Source organism: Callospermophilus lateralis, unplaced genomic scaffold (assembly GCF_048772815.1).
Source record: "Callospermophilus lateralis isolate mCalLat2 unplaced genomic scaffold, mCalLat2.hap1 Scaffold_1712, whole genome shotgun sequence".
Lineage (NCBI taxonomy): Eukaryota > Metazoa > Chordata > Mammalia > Rodentia > Sciuridae > Callospermophilus > Callospermophilus lateralis.
This window is the reverse complement of record NW_027512784.1, coordinates 229,433-237,780: the sequence shown is the minus strand read 5'-3', so window position 1 is coordinate 237,780 and position 8,348 is coordinate 229,433. Positions and strand designations below refer to the sequence as shown.

The following is an 8,348-nucleotide window of genomic DNA, read 5'->3' as shown; positions in this document are numbered from 1 at the left end:
GCCACACTCTCCCCCCATGAGATTCTGCCTCACCTTGAGCTTCGAGAAATGGAGCCAGCCTCCTGTGCAACGAGACCTCTGAAACCATGGTCCTCAAATAAACTTTTCCTCCTCTACAATTCTTCTGGTTGCGTCGTTTAGTCACAGTGGCAAAAAAGCTTCCTGAAACACTGAGTGCCTGATGTGGAGCCCTGGTCACAGACTCCAGAAGAAACAGGGAAGGACTCAACTGTGAATTACTGCATTTGCACATCATGGTGGACCTTGTGTGATCTGAGGTCTGAAAACAGCCTCTCACAGCTTTGCCTAATCATAAAACACCTGGTGTAGAAAATTTGTGGGAATGGCTTAAACACGTTATAAGGAAAAAAAAATCCTACATCTGGCTGCAGGTTTATACAAAAAATCACAATGTGAAGTATGAGAGAAAAAGGTATAATAAAAACTAACCTCAGAAATTAGAGTATTCAGGCCATGCATGGGGCACATGGCTCCAATCTCAGTGATTTGGGAGACTGATGTAGGAGAATCACAATTTCAAAGCCAGTTTTAGAACTTAGCTAGGCTCTAAGCAACTTAGCAAAAACCTGTCTCTAAAACAATAAAAAAAGCTGGGGATATTGCTTAGTGGTTAAGCAAAACCAGGTTCAATCCCTGGTATCAAAAAAGAAGAAGAAGAGAAATGGAGTATTCAGGTGGGCACAGTAGTGAATGGCTCAAGTCCCAGAAAGTTAGGAGGCTGAGGTGGGAGGATCATACTTCTACCCTAGGACATATAGTGAGAACCTGCCTCAAAATAAAAACAAACAAACAAACAAATAATAAATAAAAAGACCTAGGGATGTAGCTCAATGGTGGAGAGCCCCTGGTTTCAATCTCTACTATGGTGGGGGGGGGCAAAAAAGGGGACTTCACCAGCACCCTGGTGTACCAAGGAACTGAGGAAACCCACACAGGCCAAGAGAAATCCTTCAAAGAGGACCAAGACCCACATGCTCAGCACTCACTGCCCTAAAGGCTTAGATCTGCAGGGAACTGAGGCTGAAAGAGTTAAACAGCACAACCATGTGTTAAAGCAGCAGCCCCAGCTCCACTATCCACAGGCCCTGGAGGAGCTGAGCTCTTGGTGTTTCTTCTGTTTTTTTTTCCAGCTATTTCCTCATGGAACTCCATCAAAACTCAGGCTGAATACAATCTAAGAGACCCTCTGAGTACATTGAGCAACTTATCTACTGATTCCAAATATACTTTAGAAAGCAACTACATATAAACATGGTGAAATCTGGTAATGGAGGAGACAGCAGCAATTGTCTAACAGTGAGTGACAGATGGAGCACTCATGATGACAGTCTGGCTCAATAGCACACCCACAACAGGTATGTCATGTATATGTCTAGGGCATTTCAACCAAGAACAATAGAGCACATAACCTTTTTAACATCATAGGAAATTCATCAAGAGCAGCCACATTCAGCCACAACAGGCATTAGTGTAGAAGGCTAGCAAATTCCAGCGTGGGCACCAGGAATACCTGAATTACCACAGATGTCATTAACAGAAACACAGCTGGGCGACCTCCAGATAACTGCAGGTCAAATCCCAAAGTTCTAAACCGCACATGGGTCAAGGTGTCTCAGATCAGTCTGAATATTTCAAAGAAAAAGAACTGAAACTGCATCTTAGGAAACTGTGTGGAACAGAGCACAGGCAGGGCTTAGGGGGAATTAGAGGTGCTACAGGCTTACATTACAAAAGAAGAACTAAAATCAACCTTCATCCTTCCACTTCAGGAACTAAAGAACGAATAGCAATGAGAACCTACATCTGATGCTAGCATATAATTAAAAACATCAATGAAACTGTGATGAAGAAATCAATAGAGAATCAACTCAAAAGCAGGTTCATCATGGATAACCTTGTAATGGCACAACACAACTAAGTTAAGAAAAAAGACAAAAATTTACTCAGTAGAAATGAAACACACCATTATCAATCCTACAGACATCAAAAGAACCATAAAGGAATATTATTAAGAACTGTGAGGCCACAATTTGTGAATTCAGATGAACTGAACCAACTCTTGGAGACAAACAATCTACCACAACTCACACACACAAGGAGGAACATACAACATGGACAGGCTAAGGAAGTGATAATGACCATCATCAGAGGAAAGGCCTGGCCCAGTAGTGTCAAGGTAAATTCTGCACCAAACTAAAGAGGAAATGAAAACTATCCTTAATCCCCTCTAAAAGGCAGCAGGTAACACTTCCAATTCATTCCTTGAGGTGTGGCCTATATGATATGCTGTGATGGAAACAGTTTCTGGCAGCCATAGCCAGGGAAACTGCCTGGACCACAGATGGCTGAATTTGGCACCCTGGGTACAAAGGAAATAGGAAACCATGATAAAAGAAGAAATGAATTGCATGCACTTTAATCAAATTGTGGAGAAGCAGCTCTATTGTTTCTCTAGCTTTTTTTCTTAAATTCTGTGAAATTACATGAGTATTGCTTTGCTGAGAAAATTCAGAAAACTACATCTACAAGTGGAAAGAGTAGACAGTTATCTAAGTGTCGCCAAAATGTCCAGGAATCCAGCAGCTTATAGAGAACATCATCAAATAGAATTATAGACTGAAGGGCCATGTAAACCCCACAATTTACAGGGTACAAGGTGAACTCCCAGTGGGATGATATTAGGAGGGGGTATCTGCGGGGGTAACTGGAATTAGATGAGATCATGAAAGATGCTCATGAATTTCATAAAAACCTGTTCTGTTCAGACAACAGAGATGTTCTTTAATAATAACAACTTACATGATATTGAATCAATTTGTAAAAAAAATTCATACTTCAGGCAATTGCCATGTTTTTCCAATACAATTTATTGTTAATCTTTCAAATTCATAAAGCAGGAATAAAAACAGATTTACCAAATGTCAGGAGTTCTTCACTGTACAAAGGAACTAATATTCTTAAGAATTCTTGTAGTTCAAATTTACCTACCATAACTTTTTTGGATATGTAATCACTTTCTTCAACAACAGCAGTTTTTTTTTAACCTCTTTTCTCTAGAAGCATTCTTGAGAATAGAACCTATAATTCCATTTGAGATTCAATTGTAAAAAAGAGTGAGGTCTCAGAAATTTTGTACATAGGCTCAGAGAAAGCAGAAAAGTAAATAAAAATTTGTATCAAATAGAAAAAAAACTAGGTATTATCTTGAAATTTTTTTACCTCGTCAGAATAATTTGCTTGTCTCAGTTCTGAATACATACATTTCACATTTTAGGAAAACCTGGGTCTCTAATAAGTGAACACATAATTTTAAAGTGAGAAACACAGAAAAGATTAGTGCTGAGGGACCACAGATTTTTCTGCTGAAAGGGCAGAGAACATCCCAGCCAGCTGGACATCTTTCCAATTGGTCTTGCTCAAGAAAATATTCCATGATCACCCTCCCAGGAGACCTGGACCATGACTCCAGTCTTTTCAGGATTGAAGAGTACTTCACTGAACTGGGTGCTTCTTATGCTCTGGGAGATTTTTTTTTTCTCTTGCACAACTGTGACGGAATGCCAGGGGAAGGTATCAGATCTAACCTGACCCCTCAACACCAGCATCTAGAGGCTGTCTATCCACCTGGCTCCAAGAAATGGAAAAAGGGCTTGGGGAGATAATGTTTCAAGAAGGGAGTTGTCTAGATGAGGCCTATTTTAAAATATTCCTCAGGCCCAGGCCCTCCAGCGGCTCTCTTGAGATTTTATGCCCCACACATCAGGTTGTCCTCTAAGAAGAGCTGTCCCAGGGCCTAAAATTGTTTGCACTCTGCAGGAAACAGGGCAGCTCTAGACACACTTTGGCAGCCCAGGAAAGGACAGGAAAATGGCAGAGGACACAGGACCCTGGGAAGAGAGAAACAGAATTTAAAACCAAAGTTACTACATTATCTGTGCCTGGGAAAGACAAACAAAAAAAGGCACAAAAGTATTTTATCAGTGGCATTCCAGGTGGCTGTTCTCTGGTTTTATCACATAGCAAATTCACAAACAGAAAACAAATCTTCGATGCTGTGCCCACTTGAATGCATTGTGAGGAGCAAAAAAATGATAATACTGTGCACTGGATGGGGAGGTGAAGTCTGGAAATGTGAGGACAGACAAAAATTTTAAGGATCCACTGATTGCCAAGACATGGGCTATTTTGGGAAAAGCTAGGTGACTCCTGGGTAGAAAAAGGGACACAGACCCCTCAGACTAGCATCTATCACACAGGAGCCCCACACCAGGGACAGGATCCCTTGAGACCCGCTGCCTTCACTTCACACTGAGAGCCTAGGGCTAGGGTCCAGCGATGCAGAGAGGGTTTGCCAAAATGGCTGCTGACTAAAATAGCTGCCAACCAGCTAGAACACTGGGAAACCCAACCTGGAACAGCCCACACCATGGCCTGAAGGCATCAAGGGCTGAGCTGTAGCAGCATCTGACTCAGATCTGGCTTGGCTGACTCTGGAGCTGACAGTGGGAGGCCAGAGGCCAGCCACAGCTGGTTCACCACTTGTAACAAGCCTACCTCCCACCTGACCAGACCTGCCCCACACACTCAACATGTTCCACTTCTGGGGAGACCTGACATCCTTCTTGTGGACCTCATAGCACCTGTAGGACACAGGGAGGAAGATCTGAGCCAGAGCCACTTGGGCCTCACACAGCAGAGAAGACACAGTACTGGAGACGGATTCTGAACTCCACAGGGTGAGAGATACAGGCCTCTGAGACTGTGGAAGGCCACCCCCTCCCACCAGCTGCCTGCTGATTGGCCAGGGCTCCACAAGACCCCTCTCTGTCCCCAACACAAATATGCACACTCTGGGGCCCTGACTGACAGGAGATGTATCATGCTCCTGGATACATAGGCCAGGAAGACAAGGTATTGGCAAAAGCCCTTTTTAGGCAGGACTTCCTCCCTGCAAGGGGACCTGCCCCACCAGAGGGACATTTCCACTTATGCAGAGCTGAGCCTGACTTTCCAAAGCAGGCCCTGTTGGCTAGGAAGCTCTTCTGGGCACAGAGTCCCATGCATATGTGAGAAATTACAGCCTTGGTTCCAAGGCAGCCTACCCTGACCTCAGAGAAGGTGTGTGCCTGGTCAGGCCTGACTGGGAAGGAGGGAGCCAGGCATAAATCACTTGGGAAGAGGCCAAGGCTTCATGGGAAAGGCCTCCTCACACTTTTACTCTGCCAACTCATTTTCAAACAAACAAAAAAGTAAATAAAAATAAAAAATACAATCAGGAGATATGAATATTTAGTGCATAAAAAACTAATTATATGGCAATAAAAAAACTCAAAGAAATAAAAAGCAAACACTTGAACCAGCTCAGGTAAGGAGCCTGCTTCACCAGGAATTCAGAATGAAAACCTACTTGTATAGAGGTAAACACATTCCCAAGTTGGCAGTAAGACTCTTACTGCTGAAATGTGACCCCAGGAGGGCTCATTCCCTGGGTCCAGGGGGGGACACCTAATGATTTATCTCTCAGAATCCACCATTCCATGACCTATGAGTTTTCTTAATAAGAAGATTAAAATTAAAAAAAAAATTCTAAAAGAAGAAAGGGATACACTCAAATATATTAAAAATGAAACTCCTTCCTGAAACTGCAATAGGGTTCAATAAGACTGCTCTACCTCAGGATAAATGTCTGCAGTCTTTTCAAAGGAAAATGAATTCACATACAGGGAATATTATAAGGAAAAACAAATGACCTCACAAATGAATTAAACATGAGAAAATTACTGAAAACTTTCCCAAGAACATTGAAATACACAGAAAATAATTCATGCAAATGATATTTAGTAAAAAGAAATATATGGTGACATGGAAATAAACCAGGATAGACAGGTATAAGACATAAACACACATATATGGACAGCCAGAGCTGATCCAGACATTGCACTGGAATTTTCTAGTAATTTAAATTTATTCATAGTCTATAACCTGACAATGTTTTTCCAATGTGTACAACATTTATGAAGTGTGCTCACTTGAGTGCCAAATTAAAAAATAATAATAATGAAATTACCAAGAACAAAAAGTTAAACTGGAAACAAGTGAGGTTTCTGAAACAGGAACATGGAAGGGATCTGGGAAACCCACAGCCTCAGACAGCATTAGGAGTCTAGCCAACTGAGGCAGAGAATCCCTACAATACAAGTTACAGCACCACAGTGGTAGAGCACTAATGGTAATACATTCAGTATTGAAAACTCAACTAAGACAAAACCAAGTAAAATTCTGCTTCCTCATTGATGGTAAACTATAAGGAATGACAGAAAGAATTGGCACTGAACTTATCTCCAGGCAGAGGTAGGGAAGGGCAGTGAGAGAAGGCAGCCGGCCCAGGGCCATTCACTTCTATTTAGATGGGGACATATAGGTGTTTAAATTCATACTAAACTGAGCATTTAAAAAATTATTTTTTAAAATTCATACTAAACTGAGAATTTAAAAAAATTATTTAAGTGGGACACAATGGCTCATGCCTGTAATCCCAGAGGCTCAGGAGGTTGAGGTAGGAGTATCAAGGCTTCAAAGCCAGCCTCAGAAACTTAGAGATTCCCTAATTAACTCAAGGAGATCTTGTCTCTAAATAAAATATAAAAAATGGCTGAGGATGTATCTCAGTGGTTAAGAGCCCTTGGGTTCAGACTCCAGATTGGTCAAAGGGGAGGGAGAGGAGGGGAGAGGCTGTGGGGATTGGAAAGAAAGTGGAACAAGATGGGTAGCATTACCTTAGATAGATAATTGCACAAATGGTTTGACTCTACTTCATGTACAACCAGGGAAATGAAAATGTGTGCTCCATTTGTGTACAATAAATTGAAATGCATTCTGCTGTCATGTATAACTAATTAGAACAAATAAAATTAAACAACCATGAGTGGATGATAAAGTGTGTAGAATCTTAACATTTACAAACTATGTAAAACCTGGAATCGTTGACTGTTCAGAAACTACACAGATGGATCATGGGTGGTGGTGAGCAGACAAAAGAGAAAAGAGATAAATCTGCATTGTTCCAGTAGCTTCCCATTCCACCTGTCTCTGAGGAAAGGCTGAGCTTGATGAGATTCTGAGCCAGGTTAGTGCTGGCAGCAGATTCAGTGATGGTGAGCTGCTATCAGTAAATCTTCCACTGGGCTCACAATATTCACCTGTGCTCCAGACATCTGAAGGATCTCATTTGTTTTGGCACCTTGACACCTGATTTTGCAGCCATTCAAGTTGTTTGGGACACTGAGTTTATGAGTAGCCTGACCAGGTGCATGCAAACCTGCTGGATGGCCTTTCACATCTGAAGAGCTGGATTCAATGCTGCTGAATCAGGTGGAACATGGGTCATAAGACAATGAAACTGTTGCATTGCCAACTTGTGCAGCTTGGTCAAGGATAGTTAGGGAATGACAGACTGTCCTTGAGTGGCACAGGTCTCTAGAGGGGTCCCTTTATGTCAAGGTTGAGACACATGGTTGAGGTGCTGTGGGAAAAACTTGCACTCTCACTGCCTGTGCTGTACCCTGCAAAGAGGACTGCAGAAGGTCGCATCTTGGGCAGTATGTGATGAAAAAACATGTTTGGGGACTTCAAAATGACTATGCACATCTGTTTGACACATTCAGTGATGGATTGTAGAATGCCTGTGATAACAAAGGCCTACTCAGCTGCATTGGGTAGCATGTCCTTGCCACCTGGGCCTGAGCCCTTGTGCTCTCTTGAATCTCCATCCCATAACCACCTTTTCCAATGAGGGAGACACACACTGACTAGTAGGGACCACCAGGCTCAGAGTGACTGAGGTCTTTTAGCAGCTGTGCTGTTGTTCAGAGAGTTGCTGATGTCCTCTTCCAGCTTGTCAATAACAAATTTTAAAGGTGGCATTAGTGGGCCCAGCCAATGTGACCATTCTCTCAGGACAATTCCCTCTGCAACATTCATATGTGCAGCACTCTCCTCCCACATCTTCTTAACTGACTCTCCTTTCAGAAAGATACTGCCATCTTCCTTTCCACACATAAGTAGCTGAATGCTGTGACACTGAATCCTCCTTTAATCCCACTGGTGTCCATGTTGAGCAGAGTCCTAGAGAATTGAACTTTGAGTGCTCAAGACTGTGATATTAGTGGGGGGTGAAAGCCAAAACCTGCAGGTGTGGTGCCACTGACGGGGAAAAAAAGAGATTGGGCAGAAAGAGGAAGGGGGAAGCTTGGAATAAAGAATAAAGGAGCACAGAGGAGAAAGGGGGTGGAAGAGGAAGAGGGGGTGAGGAAGGAAGGAACTGGATT

The 8,348-nt window shown here is 42.5% G+C and overlaps 1 pseudogene; it reads right to left on the bottom strand.

Moving 5' to 3' along the window:
- Positions 1-7,012: 7,012 nt before the first annotated feature.
- On the bottom strand, positions 7,013-8,132 carry LOC143385756 (poly(rC)-binding protein 2 pseudogene; annotated as a pseudogene).
- Between the last annotated feature and the right edge of the window lie 216 nt (positions 8,133-8,348).